This window comes from Gopherus flavomarginatus, chromosome 8 (assembly GCF_025201925.1).
Source record: "Gopherus flavomarginatus isolate rGopFla2 chromosome 8, rGopFla2.mat.asm, whole genome shotgun sequence".
Taxonomy (NCBI): domain Eukaryota; kingdom Metazoa; phylum Chordata; order Testudines; family Testudinidae; genus Gopherus; species Gopherus flavomarginatus.
In genome coordinates, this window is record NC_066624.1 from 103,504,591 (window position 1) to 103,525,678 (window position 21,088).

Consider the following 21,088-nt stretch of genomic DNA (forward strand, 5'->3'; position numbering starts at 1 on the left):
CAAGCATTTATATGCCAGATATTCTAAACATTCGTATGCCCGTTCATATGTCGGCCACCATTCCAGCGGACATGTTCCCATATTGATGACGCTCACTGGAAAAATAATGAAATAAATTTATAATAACTGACCTCCTTGGAGGAGAACTGTATGTCTCTTACTCTGTTTTACCCATATTCTGTCATATACTTTGGGATATGGCAGTCTCGAATGACGACCCAGGAGATGATGTTCAATTTAAGAACCAATGTGAGATTTCTAAAATAGCTACAGCACTTGACCTAAGGTTTAAGAATCTGAAGCGTCTTCCAAGGTGTGGAACATGCTGTCAGAAGTCTTAAAAGACCAACACTCCGATTTGGAAACTACATAACCACCAAAAAAGAAAATCAACCTTCTGTTGATGGCATCTAACTCAGATGATGAAAACGAACGTGTGTAGATTCGCACTGCTCTGGATCGTTACTGAGAAGAACCCATCATCAGCACAGAAGCATGCCTTCTGGGATGATGGCTGAAGCATAAAGGGGCATACAAATGTTTATGATATCTGGCATGTAAATATCTTGCGAATTCGGCTACAACAGTGCCATGCAAATACCTGTTCTCATTTTCAGGTGACATTGTAAATAAGAAGTGGGCAGCATTATCTCCCTTAAATTTAAATAAATTGTTGGTCTTAGTGATTGGAGAAGTAGGACTGAGAGAATCTCTAGGCTTTAAAGATTTACATTGTTTTGTTTTTGAGTGCAGTTACGTAAAAAAATTCTACATTTGTAAGTTGCTTTTCACGATAAAGAGATTGCACTACAGTACTTGTATGAGGTGAACTGAAAATACTATTTCTTTTATCTTTTTTTACAGCGCAAATATTCGTAATAAAATAACAGAAAGTGAGCACTATACACTTTGAATTCTGTGTTGTAATTGAAATCAATATATTTGAAAATGTAAAGAACATCAAAAAATATTTAAATAAATGGTATTCTATTATTGTTGTACAGTACGATTAAAACTGCAATTAATCTTAATTATTTTTTAATCTCAATCTTTTTTAATTATTTGACAGCCCTAATAGATACTATGATTAATACTTTTCAAACTTAACAGGATTGATGATTCACTTATACAAATTCAGGCTCCAATCCCTGCAGACATATATGCATGTATAATTTTACTCACATAAGTAGTTCCATTTAAGCTCTTGAGGATACTCACATGAGTAATATTGTGTCCAAACATATGGACGACTGAGCCATGCCTTGTGTGTGCAAATATGCTCACTGTACATTAAAATACCATTCTGAAACACCACCATATTATACATTTTGTAACAGTCTGTTTTTGATAAGATTAATGTTATAGTGAAGTGGTAGTTTACATGCTCATCTTCAATAAACTTCTATTTAAAATGGACAAGGCAAATAGGTTTCTGTTCTCTGAGAAGGGATTAGAAGGAAAGGAAAGTTACTACTGCAAAGCGGCAACTCAGAATGAATAGTTGAGTTGTTTACATATTCAGGATGTGCTGCAGCACAATGGTGAAATACTTCCTAGCTTAGTGAAACTATGCATGACCTAAGCACTGTTAGCATAGTCGTTTTTGACACTTTAAAAATCACAAATATTGAAAGATCATTTACTTGCCACTCAGGTATCCATGTTTATATTTTGATCCTCTTTCAGTCTGAATGGATTTAACATTCTAAAAAATAGATCAAAAAGGGTAGCAAGTTCAACAAATCTTTTAAAAAATTCTTATTGAGCTTTCCTGATTTTATTTGGGAAGCAAATTATGTATGACAACTGAATGACCAAAGCCTACAGAAATCAAAATCTCTGGCTGGGCTAGGACTAATGTTCCCTCTAATTTTTTACAGGCCGTGTGCGCAAAAAATGTCTTCTGTGCACATTGTTGTGCTTCTGTGCAAATTTTTGTGCACACAGTGTTTCGCCATGTGCGCAGGGTTTAGGATCTGTGTGCGCATGCACAGCTTAGAGGGAACAGTAGTTAGGACTTGTTTAAAGTAAATATCCTGATGATCTAGAGTAGCTATACAAATTTGTACTACAAAGTAATCATTATTTTGAGTTTTAAAAACAGTCTTCTCCAGGTGTGCAACAGCTCTCTGCTAAAATAAAGTCATGCCAACTCAGAGTTACAGTGCATTGATATACTTCCACTGCCCAGAGATTTTTGGAAAAGAAGATTGCCCTTCCAAGGCACTGAAGAAGGCTAGCGTGGGGGTACTTTTTGCATTTCTAATTTTACTTGTATTGCACTTTTGATTCTCTTTTCTCTCTCTCTTTTTAAAATAAAGATCTGCAAACATAAAGCTTACACTGTAGAAGCAAACAGAGGACATAGTCCCAACCCTAAGGGCTTCAGACATTTCTGTCTCTGTACAAACCACACACAAGCACACCCCTACCCTTTTCATCCTCCAAAACTTAATTCAACATTACGTAGTTTTGAGGGGCGCAGTTCTACATTATTGGAAATTCCTGTCATATTTATCCACAAATAAAGAAAACCGAGAACCTATTCAAGCACTATATATACTCTGAAAAGAATTAACAGATATAAAAACAAGTTTAGAAGGAAAACTTCAAATCCTAAATTGTGTGATTTGTTAACACTATAGATCTAAACTTTTAAATAGTAATTACTTTACATAACTTCTTCCACCCCCCCACCCCCCCAACATTTGCAGAATAGATGGTTCCTTAGTTTTATCCAGTATTTAGTGAAACCTTTAGTTTCCCCAAGAACAAAACAGGAAATGGGCCTGGGTGTGACCTTGCTCTCTAAGGTCACAGCTATTGTTGCACTTCTGTACATTTTGGAAGCATTTTAAAATAATGTGCCTCCATTATTGCTCTGGTACAAAAACAGGAAACAATTAACCAACGCCTCTTAAGAGGAAGGATATTAGCAGAACATATTTAAAATAAATATTAATTTCTTATGCAGATTTATGTATAAAATATTTTAAGGAAGAGTAGGAAGAACGTATTCTGCACAAAATGTTTTTTTATTACAATTTAATATTACTCAGAAGAGGAAAACACAAGACAAGACTAGCTTTACTTATTTTACAGGTCTCAACATCCAGCCCTTCACTGCGTTGCATCCCACTAACACAACTCCAGCATGTACCGTATTGGTACATTTTTACTACCACACAACCCCACTAGAGTTTGGAACAGATTTGCAGAGACTCTGGTAAGTCACTAAATAATGATTTTTTCCAAAAAACCTGCTTCATTCTGTTTAAGAGTACAAAATCTCAAATTATATTTTAAAAAATTATAATTATGCTGAAAAAGCTTTGGTTATGTAACTTGTTTCCAACATAACACTGAAACAGCTAGACACTGGACATTTTGTATTGTGTTGCAATAGCTGCAGAGGTACTAAGATAGTAATTTGAATCAGATCCCCACCAAGAGATTAAAAGTACCTAGTTCTCTTTAGGATTTAGGTTTTCAATGTATCTCTAAATCTTCAATATGCTTTTCATCAGCACACCAGACAGATACTCTGGTGACTAAAAAACTGTAGCTAATAGAGGCCTTTCAGCTAGACAGTTATATCAGACTCAGAACTGAACACAGATATAAGCAGAATATGATTTTGCAAGATTCCTGATATATATGTGCAGCTTGCAAAGTATAAGACAGTATATGCACAGATAACCTTCTGGTTTGATCCAGTTTTAGAGGAATATTGCACTACTTTCCAAGTCTGGACTTTGGTCTGGGAAAGGATTTTCCGTGGAAGACAGATTAAATATGTCATAAAAAGTGACTAACAGAAGCCTGAAACATTATGCAGGCAGAATTATACTACTTTTGTATATACAAACTATGGAAAAGTGATAAAACAAAATCTGAGCTAATCTTTGTCATGTGTGTAGTGGAAATATAATAGAAAAATTAGTAGCTGAACTAATATTTTATGCACAAGAGGAGGGATATTTGAGTTTACTTTTAAAATGAATTTTGCTATCCTAAACCAAGTACATATGTAAGAGAAATCCTAGAAATTAATGTCTAAAGAAGGCTTTATTTCTAATCTATTTGCCTATTTATATTTGATTCGGGAAAGAATACTAGAAAATAGTAAACAATTTCAAAATTAGAGTCTTTAACATAAAGTCCTGTATAAAAGTGTACTCTGAAAGGTGCCTTTAAAAACTGACATTTTAGCATTATGTATCTATCACCTTCATTTCAGTTTTTAAGCAAAAAAAGGTTTTTTTCCTAACTGCCATCCCTGCAAACTCAACTTGTGATCTAAAATTCAATTCTTCTTTTTTGTTTGCTCATCACCACATGTAATAAAGTTTCTCCAGCGGAATTTAACAGTCATGTTGGTTACAGCAAGACAACCCAGCTCACTCACAGAGCAAGTGATTCTGCATTTTAGTGGAAAGGTAGCAAAGAATGTAAGCAAACAGAAGCAACTCTGAAAACAGAGCAGATGTTGATAAAGGTGGTGCTATTCAGTCACTTTTCTGAGCAAAACCACAATTACAAGCCACATAATATTTAACTACTTGTATACTAGAACATTCAGATAGAGCTGGAAGTGACTCCAACAAATGTATGCTATTTAACAGAATAGAGCACTGCTTCTGAAGTGACACTTAAATTATGACAGAAGCCATTTTGGTTTGAACTGATTTTCAACAGTAACAAATTAGGTTTGGGGGTTTAAAAAAAACACACACATACACACAAATGTAACTAATTCTGTGATATTTACTAAACTGGTTTATTGACCTTTTATTTTATAGTACTGAGAAAATATTTTGAATGGAGAACTATTCTCAAGCAAGTTTGGGGTTGGCATGCACACATAGCTAGCCAAGCAGCTCTTTAACCATGTATGCATGAGCATACACTACAATATATGAGGACTAAGCAAATGTGCAAACAGGTATGCAATCTAAAACTGGAAGTCAGTTTCTACATTTTAGCATACTGTACACAATCTCAGAACAAACAGACGTGTTTCATGTCAAAGTGACTGTTCACTTGAATATATGCAATTTCTGATATGACCATTTAATTTTTAAGAACAATGACATTCTTGTTTACTCAAAGGGCAACTATAACATAGACCAGCAGTACCAGCTACATGCATTTCACTGAAAGCAATGTACTACTATATAACAGTTATTTATAAAAAAAAAAGAATTAGATGTGTAATACAAGTAACCTTCTACATCATCATCCCCGCACCCCCATTTCTATGGTACTGGTGCTAAAGTGAGGCATTATGCCGTCTGCATAATTATACAGCTGGGAATTTTAGTATACAGCTGCACCATCTGATACTGAAACAAGGGGATATAAACATTTGTCTTTTTACAAGTTACTGATTATCCAAATATACTGCCCTAAGCACCAACACTGATTTTGTTATGGTTACAACATAAAAAATACCTTTTTGGTCAATTATTTCCAAGTTTGAATCCATCAAAATATTGTCCTAAATTAGACATTAGGCTTTTTGTTTTGACAAGTAATTTTTTTCCTACTTATTTGTCATCTCCCCTTTTGTTTATGCAGTTATATTACTAAGAAGACAGGGATACTGTAACTATTACAGCTATCATTTATGATTATAAAGCATTCTGATGGCTTCTCATCTGTCTTCTAGAATTAATTATAAAAAAATGTTTGCTCAAGCAGCATCACATCCTTTTCAAAAAGTCACTTAACAGCAGAAAAATTAACAGAAGCTTTTCTTAAGGATAAAGACTCTTCAGTGGTTTGCAAAAAATACTTCAGTATCATCTCTACTAAAATAAAGCAGCAAAATCCCTTGAAGCAAGATGTTACACTACATTCCATAACTAGAATGGCACTGGCAGAGTGTTCTGGAAAATAAAGGTTGTGTTTATATAAGAAGAATCTGAATAATACTGTCAATTGTAAAGTGCAGGCAACCTTCTTGCTGAAAAATGAGTCTGTTTCCTAATAGAAATTCCCTGGATAAAGCTGGTATTATGCTAAAAGGAAGTTTTAATTGAAGCTTCCTTACAGTACTAATTTATTTTACATGTATTGATGAAACTCTAGAAAGAAAAATCATGATTTTAAATGTATTCCTGTTTCATTAACTTCTGAAATAGTTATTAAAATTCTATTTTAGCATTACTTGCCTGGTTATGGGAGAGAAGAGAGTCCATTTACAATTTCAAGATGGGGGGCGGGGGAAGAGGAAGAGAAGAGAAAGTTCCAAATATTTTATATTTTCTATGCATCTTTCATTCCTTCGATATCTCAACTAAAATTAAGTAATGCATTCACTTTCATCTAAGGCCTTGATTATATCAGAAAGTTACACCAGTTTAATCTTTACCTAATGTATGCAAACTCCTGTATGGCTAATGCTTTTATTTAGGTTTTTAAATGGCTTTGCTTCTCTTTTTTTTAAAGCTTAAACCTATTCCTGATCAATTTTGGCTTTTTTCTGATATAACTTGAGTTGATCGGGAACAGGTTTAAGCTAAAAATAAGAAAAAGCCATTTTTAAACTCAAGTAAGAGCATCATCCACACAAGTAGGCACTGATTCAGTTAAATCAATTTAAATTCATATTAGGTTATACAGGTGAAAACTTTCCCATGTAGACAAGGTCTAAGACAGGGGTTGGCAACCTCTGGCACACGGCTCGCCAGGGAAAGCACCCTGGCGGGCTGGGCCTGTTTGTTTACCTACCACGTCCACAGGTTCGGCTGATCGCGGCTCTCACTGGCCACGGTTTGCAGTCCCAGGCCAATGGGGGCTGCGGGAAGCGGCACAGGCCGAGGGATGTGCTGGCCACTGCGAAAGGTTGCCGTCCCCTGGTCTAAGAGTTAAATCCTGTGACCAGACAGTAAGGGTGTTCCAGCCTACTTCAGGTGTCACAATTAAATGCAAAAAGAGAGGATCTAGATTCTTGTTCCAAATATCTTAAGTCACACCAAACTTATACATAAAAAGGTTGTGAAAATGCTTATTATAAAACACATAACATGACTCAGTTCTTCAGTTGCAGCATGAGACAAGTAACTTAACCATAAGTTTGAAACTTGCATTTTGAAAGAGTCACGTATGCCGGGTCTCTTCTCTTTACTAAACTGTGAATCATACCCTATCATATGAGGGGGAAAGATGAAGCAGTTACCACATCTGTGGCTATCCTCTGTAGTTTCTATCCCAAGTGAAGGATCCACTGTGGCACAATAGATTTTTTTTTTTTTAATCACCTGTTTTTGGTTTTGACAAGTGTAGATAAATGAAAAAAAGGGAAGGGGGACAGAAGTTAAACTAGTGCATGTACCCTGGGGTGCTTTTAAAGGTGTCACATCCTAATCTCTTTTTAAAAACTTCAGGTTTTTTACCCATGAAAGCTTATGCCCAAATAAATCTGCTAGTTTTTGAGGTGCCACCAGACTCCCTGTTGTTTTTGTGGATACAGACCAACATGGCTACCCCTCTGATACTTAGTATCTTTAAGAGGCAGGCACAGCTCACCCTAGGCTCATCTTAGCCCCTTCAGAGAAGACAGGATGAGCTATCCAGTTGTTTGGGAGGATTTTGAGAGCCAGGCATTCAAGATAATCAAGGAGCTCTAGATTCTGACAAGCAAAAGTACAAGTTTGAGAGGGAGAACCTGATGCCATTTTAAAAGCTAATTTCAGAGTTGAAAACCTAAATAGTAGCTCAAAGCTATTTAGTCTCTCCTTATGAAAGCAGACATTTCCTTGCGGCTGTGCAGCCCACTAAAACCACCTCTCCCTTACAGTTATAAATCTGAACTTCCCAATCCATTATTCCTCAAATCAAGCATTAATCACAAAACAAGGAAAACAAAATATGAACTTCTTACAAAGAATATTTTCCGCCCTTCAGCCACATTTCATACATCTACAATAGAGCAATTTACTGTGTACTTGGAAACACACTAATCAATTTTAGCTAAATTCGAACTGTGAAAGATAAAATATATTTACACACTACAAATATATTAATACTAATATGCAACACAGACTTATATATCAACATTCAGAGCTACAAAATATGTCCAAGTCCCTTTGGCCCATAACTTTATGATGCAAATAAGTATTTCTGCGCTACTGCAGCTTTTATCAGCTGGCTTTTTCCTATTAGTGAGCATAAGAGGTATTTCTTCTTGCATTAAGCTTCAAAATATATCATGGGTACTGTTTCTGAGGAATAATGTTTTGTGCAAAGTTAATTTCTAAATTAAAATCAAAATAAATTGGGACAAACTATAAAGACTGAATCATGGATGGAAGCTAATGCAGTACTGCCAACCTCAAGTGTTCAAAAATCACTAAATTGGCTTAAAAAGAATAAAATTAATTATCTGTCTTCTGGTTTGAGCTTTCAGGGTACATTTGCTTTGCATTTTTCAGCTTTTCTCCGCAACCATTAGGGTGAGACTCACAATCTCACAATTCCAGCAGCTGGGGCTTTAATGCACACCAAACTATTGAAGAACTCTTGATAAAATAGTGAGAATTACCAACACTGGAAATTCCTTGATTAATATAGCTATTTGCTTGGATCTCTGGACTTTCCACTTCAATCTTTTAAAGGAGTTTTATTACTTTAGCTCACAAGCTGGTATGAAGTTTTTCCCTACAGTTTTCAGGAATGGAAATTTGTTCAAACTCTTAGATGAACAGCATTATCAAAAAAGTTGCAATTTATGTTTTTTGAACTTTTAAAGATATTTTATGTACAGTTTTGGTCTGCTGCTACCAACCATACATCCATATAGCTGACTATCCCTGGTTAGGAATCATAGAATTGTAGCACTGGAAGGGACCTTGAGATGTCATTTAGTCCAGTCCCCTGCACTCATGGTAGGACTAAGTATTATCTAGACCAGGGTCAACAACCTTTGGCACGTGGCTTGCCAGAGTAAGCACTCTTGCGGTTCGCAGTCCCAGGCCAATGGGGACTGTGGGAAGTGAGGGCCAGCACATCCCTCGGCCCACGCCACCTCGCACAGCCCCCATTGTCCTGGGACTGCGAACGGCAGCCAGTGGGAGCTGCGATCGGCCGAACCTGTGGGCGTGAAAGGTAAACAGGCAAGCAGCATACCAAAGGTTGCCAACCCCTGATCTAGACGATCTCTTTAATGACTTCCCTTCCTTGTCTTCAACCACCTTAACTTTTACTGAAGTCTGGGGAAAAGCACTATTTAGAGAATGTAACAGTATCCTCATCCATACAGGTCTCATTTTGACTTTTCTTGCTTACAAAAAGCAGGAGATGACACAATGCAATATTCCTCCACCCCACTTTGAACTTGCCTGCTATATCATAGGCAGGAGTTTCTCCTACAGTCCTGCCTCTGTCTTGCTAGTAATATCTCTGTGACCTAGATTTTATTTTTGGAGGTTCAGAGCAGTAGGTTTTTTTTCCTGGTCATTTTACTCAGTACTCTGTGGATCGATATTTGTTTTAAAAACCAAAGAGTTCAGAAGAGGCAGACAATTTCTTGCCACAGATTCCTACATGTCAGCTGGGATGAAGGTATGAAAGAGGTACTGAGCATCAACAGCTTTACACATCAACCCTCAAACTCTGATACTCAAAAGTAGGGCTGACAAATTAGTTCTGCTCTATCTTCTGCAGGGGTCATGAGGAAAAATCAAATTTATTTGGAATCCATCCTATAGGTTCTTCATACACTGGAAATTTAAAATGACTAATACAAAGCTAGAGGCAAAAACAGACAATGAAAGTTGAACTTAAAGCCTCCAAAGAAAAAAACCTGCAAAATCTTTATCTGAACTAAATAGTTAAAAAACATGGTTTGAGGTTTTGGTACAAGAATATTCTAGTGTGCATGAAACAAAAAAAAAAAATTTCAAAAATAAATAAGAACTCAAACACACAGGTATTTGGCTTCTAAAGTGGTGTAGAGGGAGATATTATAAACTGTAAGACCATTGTGACACAGAAATACGAGCCTACCCTTTAAATTAGTCAATTCTTCTGTGTTCCTGTTAAACAATCTTATTTGGTATACCTCTAGAAGTTTTGCCTATGAGGAAAGTTCTTATACCTTGAGTAAAGGTCTGATTTCTCTAAACAAAGTTTTCAAAATTGGGACTTGACACACAAAGCATTCCTGCTATGAGAAAAGAAGTTTTGCAAGAAGTTTATACTCCTAATTAGACCAGACCTACTTAGACCACAGAAAGCTAGACTTACCACTGCCGATGAACAAGATAACTTAACTGAGGATTTATTTCAGAACCACCACTCCAGACTTTTAGACTGTGTCTACACTAGCCTTATAGACTGTGTCTACACTAGCCTTTTCTCTGCCTACGTTTGCCTAACACTACTACCATAGGTGGCAGCACTAGCAGAAACCAACCTATTTTAAGCTTTGTCTCAGTTAAACATATCCAGAGCAGCTCTAGACTATCTAGCAGTTGAAGTGTTAAGCAGCCAGTTTACACTAGCACCTGCCTTTATTGCCACAATAGTAGACCTTAACCAACTGTAGCAACAAAAGGAAATTTTAGGAAGAAGTTAGTGTAGACACAGGCTTACTTTATAAGATTATTACTACTGTTTCTCTTCTGATGTATGTTTTGTATACTTTTTTTTTTTTTTAAACGGGTCAAGATTTATAGGCTAGGGAATGCTAAAGAGGTTTCACTGTGAAATTTTTAGATTTAAATAGGTTATTCACATTTCTTATTCTAGTTATGTCAATATGCAGGGATCCAAACATCCATTCACCCACACTCAAGTGGGAAACTCTCTAGTGAGCATAGGAACCAATGACAACAATTTCTGCAGATGTTCAATTTCATGCAGCTGCTGTTTGGGAAAACTATGAGCAACAGCAAACTTATTCACATGGGAGAACGAGCACAAACTTATTTACAGAGGAGAATGACCCCAAAAATAGACGCTGGGAATGGGTGGAATAGCAGACATATCTTTCTTCTCTATATCTTTGCAGCAGCCAGGAGGTTCTGAGGGAAGGAGCAGAGTATTGCTGGGAGAAGCAAGAGCTCTGTTACTCAGGAAGCTGTGTAGCAGGAGGAAAGGAGACAAAGTTTCTTTTACTTTCCACCAGCTAAATGAAACTCAGATCTGGAAGCTTCCTGAAGGAAGCTTCAGATCTGTCAGACACTTACTACACATATACTGTTATGGAAGACAAAGACCCCAAGCAGGTTCTAGGAATTCCCAGAGCCTTCCAAGCAGCTGGTTAGGGATCTCTCTCCTGGAACTCCCCTTAGAATTTGAGAGTACCCCTCACCCCATCTTGAACTCTACCTTTGGACAGTAGGTATCTGGTAAAAAGAGAAATTATATAAATTTAGTATATTCTAACCTTGTATCTAAACACTTTCAACTGCAATAGCATGAACTAATTTACAGAGAAGAATGACCCCAAAAACAGACGCTGGGAATGGGTGGAATAGCAGACATATCTTTCTTCCCTATATCTTTGCAGCAGCCAGGAGGTTCTGAGGGAAGGAGTAGAGTATCTGCTATTCCACCCATTCAGTGTTTAAATAATATAATAAAGTATTATTCTGTAAAGATAAATAAAGCTAGCTACTATGTACTTCAATCGATTTCAAAGAAGATTACTTCCACCTTGAAGAAGCTAAGTTGAAATGTCATGCTCCTAACTTATAAAGTAAGAAAAATCATGAAGTTGTAGTAAACTGTTTTTTGAACTTCTGCATTTAGGACACATCACAATTTTTGGGGAAAACATGCATTATAACCATATTATCTTTGCTCACATCAGTTTTGATTTACATAAGCTTCTCTTGTATTTTGTGGGCCTTGATTTTAGGAAGTCTTGAGCACTCAAAACTCCAACTGAAATCAATGGTGGCTGTTGATGCTCAGCACCTCAGAAAAATCAGGCTCAGCACATTATTTATTAAAAGAAATGTTATAATTGTTCATACAGGAACTGTATTAGAATAAAAGTGTCCTTGCATCCTGTCTGCAGCAGTGGTTTGTACATAATGCTTCAGAAGATGTAGGACTCTCATAAACCACTTACTATACAATATTACAAAGTCAATCATAACACCCATCTAGTTCTTTCTCTCAAACACCACAGTAAATGAATTCTGGGCTCTCCTCCTAATCCCTAAATTAATTACTTCTGGTATTTTACTCACATGCCCATTAATGAATTTGAGATCCTCCCCCTCCCCTCCCAATAAAAGAAATCTACCCATTAAATGAATATTGGGACCTGCTGCGTCTTTACAGGGCTCTGGGATATGTAGAATGCCTTCAGCCTCCCAGCAACACTTCTCCCACATACAGCTGCTCTCCCTCTCCTTCAAGAAAGGCATTAAGGACTCCACTTCTCTGGTCTTCTCTTATCTCCTCTCCAAAGGAGATGCTGCATCAGCACCACTCCTCTTCTCTCGTTCTGCAAAGGACAGTAGCTCTTGATGCTCCACTCTCTCCCACCTCTCTTGAAAAAAAAAGAAAGCAGTTCAGAGACTGCTCAGCTTCCTACCCTCATATTAAAGGAGCAGCAATACTTGGACTGCTCCACTACTCGTTCCCCACCCCAAACACACAGAGCAAAGGAGTCAGGAGCCCCTATTCCAGTACACCATGAGGCAAAATATTCACTTCCTCTGGACAAAAAAGTTTTTCCATGCCATGACTCTGACCCTTCTTGAATCCTGACAGTTACCTTGGCATTCATATCACTGTCACAGTGGTATCTGAGAGCTACAGGTTTAAAATGCAAAATATTTTGTTTTTAAATCAGGGATCAGCTATTGTTGTTGTTCAATTGTTTCAAAATTATTGGATTAATCCCACCAATCTTAGTGACTTACTGCTGTTGAAGATTTCCACAAATGTTATACCTCTGACAGCAACTCACTGTCACTATCCTCACGATATACATTTTCCCACAAACTTCTGTGATAAGGGCAAAAATCATTTAGACTCTCTACAATTTCCTCAAGCTCTTTGCTAAATTATGATGTAAAGAGTAACCAGAATCACTCTGACTTTCTGATGTACTCAAAGTTACAAATAATCCTTAAATTACATTTTGCAATAAAAATGCCCTTTTATAAATAAAAGCAACCATCACCACAGAGTAAGAAGCTCCACAGATACGCCATCTTCAATGATGGTGGAGGCAGTGCAGCCGCAGAGCTTCCTGCAGCCAGGGGAGGTTCCCGGAGCAGTGTTGAGTACAATGATGCCAGTGGCGTCATGCCCATGCTCAGAAGGGGCCCTGGCCAGCTTGCACCCCAAGGCCCTGCCTGCCCACTGGCTCCTCTCCATCCCTCATCGCACCCACCGCACGCTCCTCTCTGCCCCCCGGTCCCTCCCATCACTTGCTCCTCTCAGCCCGCCAACCAAGGGCTCCTCTCTGCCTCCTGGCTGGACCCCAGTGCAGCTCCAGAAAGGATCCCAGCAGTTTCTGCTGCCCGCCACCTGTAAGACTCTGCCTGCCTCCCCAGAGCCAAGCTGTCTGGGACTAGGGTAGAAACCGACTCAGTCTCAGCCAGGAGGGAAGGGATGCAGTGTGAGCGGCATGGCTGGGCCCCTCCAGGCAAGCAGGTCTGAGGGAACCCGGCTCAGGCAGGCCCTGCTCCTCCTCTGCCTGGCTGATTGCGCTGCTCCCGAGGGGCTGGACCGGAGTGATTTCTTGCCCCAGGACCAGCCCAGGTCATACTGCCAGCTCAGCCCAGCAGACAGTCACCTCTCAGCAGGGCCGATCAGTGCGGCTGAGGAAGGGGGCAAGGCATGGGGGACTGGGTCTCTGAGGTGACGGTGGGGACGCTGGTCAGTGAGGGATGTTTGTTTTGGGGTGCTAGGCAGTGGGGGTCTATTGGTGCGTCATTGGGCAGTGGAGAAGGTCTGTGTGTTGATGTGCTGGACAGTGGGGGGTCTATGTGGAGTGCTGTGTAGTTGTGGTGGTGAGGCTGTGGAGAAGGACACTGGGCGGTGGAGGAGAGCTGCGTGTTTAGGGGTGCTAGTGAATTGGGGCTCTGTGCAGAGTGCAGAGCAGTTGCTGTGGGGTGGTGCTGGGCATTTGTGGTGGTGGGGTCTTGAGGGGGTGCTGGGCACAGGGGTCTCTATGAGGTCTCTGAGCAATGGGCGCTGGGCACAGGGAGTGTTGGGCAGTGGGGTCTGTGTGGCACAGCATGGGCCCACCCTGTAAGGGCACACTGGTGGCACAGGGCCAGGCGGGCTGGTGTGCATCTGGCACCTGACCGTTTGTAAACAGTGCCCTCACACAGAGCTGCACTGAGCGCCATTGCCCCTGGTCAGCCCCTCGCTCCAGGTACCGACCTCCCAATGCCATGCTCCATTGCCCCCAGGGGGGCCCAGATATATGTTTGGCACCAGGCCCACAAAAGGTTAATTTGGCCCTGTCCCAGAGGTGCATCTGACCCAATCCCAGCCCATGCAGGAGAAGAGGAAGTCCCATCCCTCCCAAACCTTATGGGACTAGCAGCTGGAGCCAGCTCACAGTAAGAGCCCCTACCTGGGATGCCCCCTGGCCTGCCCCTCCCCAGCTTCAGGATTGGGATAAAAGGTGTCTGGGGCTGGCTGGAAAGGGAACCATGGTGCCCCTCGACCATGGGACCCTGGGTAGTCATCCACTCATAAGGCCGGCCGGCCCTTCCCCCCCCCCCCAAGTGACAACTCCAAGTCAGGCTACCTTCACTTCTGCTGGTGGTGACACTGGCTTTGCCCAGCTCTGAAGGCAACATACCCGCTAGCAGCAGTTCAGAAGTGAGAGTGGCAATCCCATGACCCCCTAAAATAACTCTGTGATCCCCCACGACTCCCTTTTGAGGCAGGATCCCTACATGTAAACATCTGAAACCATGAAACTAACTATTTTTAAATCCTATGACTGTGAAATTAACCAAAATGGACCTGAATTTGTTAGAGCCTTACTCACATCATGTGTCTGTCTACAGTGCAATTAAAAACTTGTGGCCAGCTCATACCAGTTAACTAGGACTTGGGCTAAGGGGCTGTTTAATTACAGTGTAGATGTTTAGGCTCAGCCTGGAGCCCAGGATCTAGGGGCCCTGCAAGCTGGGAAAGTTTTAAACCTCAGGCTGTAGCCTCAATGTCTACACCACAATTAAACAGCCCCTTAACCCAAGCCCTATGAGCCTGAGTCAGCTGGCACAGGCTAGCCATGGATTTTTAATTGAAGTGCAGACATATTGACAGAGCACATTACAGTAGCCAAGACTTAAGGAAGGTAGAACAGGTGACACATGCTAAGGCCTACATCCTAAAGGACAAACGTGCTACATTCTAATATAGCATCACTTGGGCTGAATTTCTATTTTGTAAAGGATAGTTTTCAGCTGAATAAATCCTACATTTCAATGAACAAATACAGAAGACAGGTCTCTACACAAAAGAGCTTACATTCTAAGGCCCTGGTTTTGCCTCCACCCATAGGAGGAAATACCAAAGTGGAACTTAACAAAAGAAATTTCCATGAGATTCTATGCAAAATTCAATCCCAAATTGTTTGTGACCTCCTGCACTGTGGAAGAAGACAGAACAGGCCACAGGGGCACCTGTAAACCCTGTGAATCAAAGGTTCTATAGTAGGTCAGAATCACCCATGAAAAGATTCTGTTTCTAGTATGTTCTGGAGCCCCGAAGCCTGCTCCTTGAGAGCAGAGCTCAGTCTGAACTGCACTGACAGGACCATTCCCCACCATGGATGCTGTCCATGGAAAAGTAATACAGCCTCCAGTTTTATGACTTTACACTGGGAACTGTACAGAACTGGTATAGATGGAGGGGGAAGGATAATGCATATCCCCCTGGCCCTCCTCTCACTGTTCTTGTGGGAATCACAAGAGAATCATCCACTGGGTCCAAAGATGGTGGATGGAGTGGTGGGAAAATGCTGCTGCAGAGGCAGCTGACGTCTCCTTTCTGTGTAGGAGGAACATGAACAGTATGCAGAAGGTCCTGTCCACATATAGATCAACGGGTACAATATGGCCCTTAATGTCTGAAAAATAGAACAGGATTTTAATTGCTTTGGGTCAGAATGCCATGAGGTACTGGTAAACAGAAAGCAGTGGTAAACATTTTAAGAGATATATGCAATTGTGAACTATTTAAGGTTCTCCAATGCACTCTCTTCAGTAGTAGCTTAAAGACTTGGGGAAACATATCTAGCCGCACAGATATGAATCTGTCATAACATGATTGAGAGTTTTTAGTCCAGGAGGTTTTTAAACAGCATGGTAGCCAATTTTTGCTTTTCTAATATGAAGTATCTTGTATTTAGATTGCACCTTTTAGTCCCAAAACTTCTATATACACAAGTTACATCCCTTATAATTCATGTCTTGGTTGGTATTTAAGGGGCAAACTGTTGAAGTAAATGTTACTCTTTGTCTGCAAATTAGGAGTCCTGTAATTTTATACCCTACTATGGACACCTGGGCAAGAGGAAAAAGATATGCATGCTACCAGCTACTTGATAAAAACTATTCTTTCTATCCTCTGAGGATCCCGAATCTTCCTCCTCTTTGTAGGCTGAGAAAGAGTACAGCGGCTCCTGCATTTTACCATGATGGGCCTATTTGCCCATTGAAAATATATAAGTAGAAGGTGAGCATCAGGAGAGTTTTGTTTTTTGTTTTTTGTTTTTTTAATGAAAACAGACTTTACATACAGCAGTGCTGTTCAGTAATCTGGAAAGTTTTATTATACTCTCTACTATACTCAATATCAGATGCCACAAAATTTCCTTTTCCCTTAAAACAGTATACATTTGTGTGTTCATGATTAGTCAATTAGTTCTGTTTAGCATCTTTCACATAAATCCTATTACAAAACACTAGGTTGCAAAACACAAGTTTCATACACACGAACACACATAGATAAGTATACCAAACTATATATTTGAGAAACATGATATAAGGGACTCAAACCTAACCTGCAGCATGAAGGGGAGGGGGTTCATTTTTTGATGGGTTCTAGAGAGAGAATTTCTAAATTGTCCAAGATCACTGTAGTGTTATCCATGCTTTATAAAAATAAATTCATTCAGCGTTTGCATTAACCTGTCCACTGATAACAAGATTAAGCGTTCTGAAGCACACAAAAAAAATGCTTTGTATTAGCATTGTACCTCGCTAGGTAAATGTTTATGCTGTACAATAATGAAAGCATCAAATGTCACTTCACCACAGACACTGGATTTCTTACCAATTTGACAAGGCTTTTTGAACTGACTTCTAAAATTAGTAGCAGCAAATCAACTTTCCTCCTATGGGTGGAGGCAAAACCAGGGCCTTAGAATGTAAGCTCTTTTGTGTAGAGACCTGTCTTCTGTATTTGTTCATTGAAATATTAGGACTTATTCAAGGGCCTGGATTTACCGTTTTGGCAGAGAAGACAGTAACAACTGAGTCAGATTTACAATATGGTGCACAGGTTTTACATTTATTTCCAATATCACCTTTACAATTTTTATAGTCATACAGCTTTGCAGCATTCCTTAAAGATGTAACAATCCTTCTTACAAGAGTGCTACCCAATGTACACAGTTCTACAGACCAAAAATATTTTTTAAGTTTTTCCAGGGAGACTTCTAAGAATAACAACAACAATCTCAGTTTTTCAGAATTCAGGAGAATTTGACAGACAATCAGACAAATTAAACAGCAGATAAAGCTATCTAAGGACCATGAAGAAAGTTTGGATAATGAAAAGGATAAAACTAAGTATACAGAATTAAATTTATTTAAACACTGTGGCCAACAATCTAGTATTTAACGATCTGATCATTACTCAAGAAAACATGCCAAGTCCTGAAAATTGGGCTAAACAGGAAATTTGGTAATGTGCTTTGGACCTCTGACATAAGGACAGAATTTTCAATATACAGCTAATTTTGAATCTCAAACCAAGGCTTTCATAATTTGCATATGTAATCATACAAAATGTGTGTACTTCAGATCTGTATTTATGAGAACTGAGGCAATATTTTCACTGGTTTAAAAACATTATATTATACACCTTAGGGCTTTTTTCAATTTAAATTTAATCGTGTCATACTACTAGTCTCATATTACAGAAATACTAAAACATTTCTACATAGATTTTTCTTCGTTTTTTGTCTGTTCACATACTTTTCCCCCAAATAAAAAAAAGATAACCTTGTAGAAATATAAACAGATTGGCAAATAGCCATTGTAGGGTTAGGTTGTGTATAAGCCTCCCACATGAACTGATTGCAACAAACACTAAAAATGTACATCTCATTAAAAGGATTTACCCAACTAAAAGTGCATGTTTTATCAAGATTTCTTGTTATTGCAGGCCAGGACTGCAAATGCAATTCCTAGTGAGCCAACAGGGTACACTAGCACTAACTAATAGCTCTCTCTACTCACATATTGCTATATATCTTTTTGCATCACTCTCAACATATATAATGGAATTCTGTGAGCAGACTTTCCTTTTTCCACTCTCCCACTGTGAGCCCAAGTAACTCTTCAGGAGCTTGCCCTAGCACAGCAGGGCAGGCAAGAAACCTCTTTTGGATGAACACAAGTAGCACTAAAGCAGCAAAACTTTCAATTTGCCGATGCTCAACCACATGACAGGTTTTTGACAATTTTTTTTTTCCAATTTAGACCAAACCAAAATTTCCTATGACTTTTTTACAAGATTCAAAATCTTGGGTGTCTAGATTTACTTTTATCCCTAGGATAACACCAAGTTTCTGTGGAAGAAAGGAATATGACATAGCTCAATAGCACTGATAAGTACAATACACATATGGCATTTAGTTAACAGAAAGGAACAAGAAGTACTTTTTCTGGAGACACGAAGTGATACTTCAAGATTTAGCACTATGTTATAATCCCCCCATGGAAAAAAAAAAGTATGGGGTTCCATTAGCAGATTATACTTTTGCCAAATGCCAAAAAACAAATATAAGTCACTGTCTTACATTTCAGGAAGAAGAGAGATACCCCTATCTATTCCAAACACCTAAAAATAGAAATTGGGTAATAGGAAATTGATCTGTTACTGACTATGAAGTGGGCAGGCTTAGTTGCTAGAGTTGATGTGACAAAGCCACTTTCAGTATCATTACTTAAAGAGTACTATAACCCCATCTGCATGACCAGTCACATCATTTTCAATATGGAACCCATTATTGATAACCACTAGAGTGGGTCCCCTAGCCAGAGGGTATTTTGTTCCTCCAATCTACGTGTTTCTCTGATTAACATTATCGTTTGTTAAATATAACACACCATAACACTTTAGTCTGCAGTTCTGAAACCTTTCCTATCCAGGAATGTCAACAACAAACCAGTTACTGCAGGGAGCATGAAATGCTCTGCCTATGCTTCAGGCTGCCTGTTCTAGAGAGAAGGAAGGAAGGCCTTGTACAGTTCAGCCCCACTTCCTACCCCTTAGAAATGCAGGCTAAGGTCTGCAACACTTGAGGTCTCTCACACTGATGGGGTTTGAGTAACCCCGCTCACCTGCCTTGAAACATGTCAATTGCTTTAGTGGCATTTGGCTTGAAAGCCCTAAGGACCACTCTCACCGGGGCTGGGCTTCCCCAGTGCCCCGGATCCACTTCGCTCCTCCAGGAAAATGAGTAATTCAATACAGCCACAACCGCAGCCTCCATTAACACCGGAGTCAGTCAGCGCCTCAGCCCTCAGCTCCCCGGGGCGGCGGGGGGAGCCCGCTGCCCTCTGGGTCACAAGACAAAGGAGGGCGCCGCACCTGCCCCTCGAGACAAGGAGACTCCCCGCTCCCTGCTCGCCCCTGGAGGGAGGCGGCCCGCCAGTCGCCCCCCGACCACCAACCTCCTCCACGTATTATTCAGAGGAGCAGCCCCCAGAGTCCGCGTCACTCCGCCACCTACCTCCAAACACCGCCCCCCCCGCCTACGGGCCACACCCAAAAACCCCCCACACACACTCTCTCCACATCAGCCCCCCACCCCCCAGCTCGGGGCGCCGCAAGCCTCTGCGCGCGCACCGCGCCAGGCCAGGCCCAGTCACCACTGTGGCGGGGGGGGGGCAGCCACCCCCGCCCTGCCCCAGTTAGCGGCCCCCCCTTGGGTCCTTGCGCGGAGAGAGGCGCTGCCCAGGCCCGCCGGCGGGCAGCGGAGGCCGCGGGGCCCGCTTACCTGAGGGAGCTGCCTGCCGACCGCGCTCCGGGCCGCTCCTAACGCCGGGCGGGATCGCGCATGGCCCAGGGGGTGGGGGAGGAAGAGACACGGGGGAGCCGCGCCTTCCGAGCTGAACGCCGACAAACCAGCAGTGCCCGCTGCGCCTGCCTCCGCTAACTCCGACTGGGCGGCAGCAGCAGCTCCGCCCCCCACCGCTGCCGCAGGATGGTACGGCCCAAGCTGGAATAGTACAGTCCAAGGGGCGGGGCACTGGGGGCACGGAGAGCGGGCTTGCTCCCGGCAGTGGGCAGCCTCCGCCGCGTGGCGCGGCCGTGCACGCGCGAAGCTGCGTCATGTGGCTGGGGGCGCACTGCTGCAGGCGTGTGTAATGCAGACCCCGCGGGCGTGATACTGGGCCCTGTTACATGTTTAATCCGGAGCGCCTCTCTCCCCTGTTTACAGTGGGGTGCGACCTTACCTGCATGGGACCTGTCCGGGGCTTCTTTAATGCCGAGTATTTACACGCGTGTTTAACGTGCCTCGTGGCACAAACGGTTCAGTGTTCAGCCCCACGGAGAATAAGGGGCCTAGCAGCTCCGGGAGCATTTAATTTGGTATGAGGCAACTAGGGCCACGTTTATTCCATGTAGAGCAACTAGGGCCTTGTTGAAGGCATTCTACCAGTGCGGGTAGTAAGTGTGGTGTGAAGCTACACTCTTAATTTCATGCATAGATCGTGCAGGTTGAGGCTAATGACATTCATACCGCTCTTTAATTAGTTTAGGAGAGCTGTAGCAACTACATGTGGGGGGCAGGGGGTGTAGACATGTCACTTCTAGACTCTTAGCAAGACAAGGTGAGGTAAATATTTAGTGG

The 21,088-nt window shown here is 41.0% G+C and overlaps 1 protein-coding gene across 1 annotated transcript in view; it reads right to left on the minus strand.

Moving 5' to 3' along the window:
- The window catches only part of GNB4 (G protein subunit beta 4), a 50,803-nt gene extending 30,366 nt beyond the window's left edge, over window positions 1-20,437 (minus strand). Inside the window, exons 1-2 of the mRNA XM_050966084.1 lie at window positions 20,231-20,437; window positions 12,284-12,511 (exon numbers count right to left, since the gene is read on the minus strand). The gene's annotated coding sequence lies outside the window, so the exon portion shown is untranslated. The remainder of the gene's footprint in view (window positions 1-12,283; window positions 12,512-20,230) is intronic.
- Window positions 20,438-21,088: the final 651 nt, after the last annotated feature.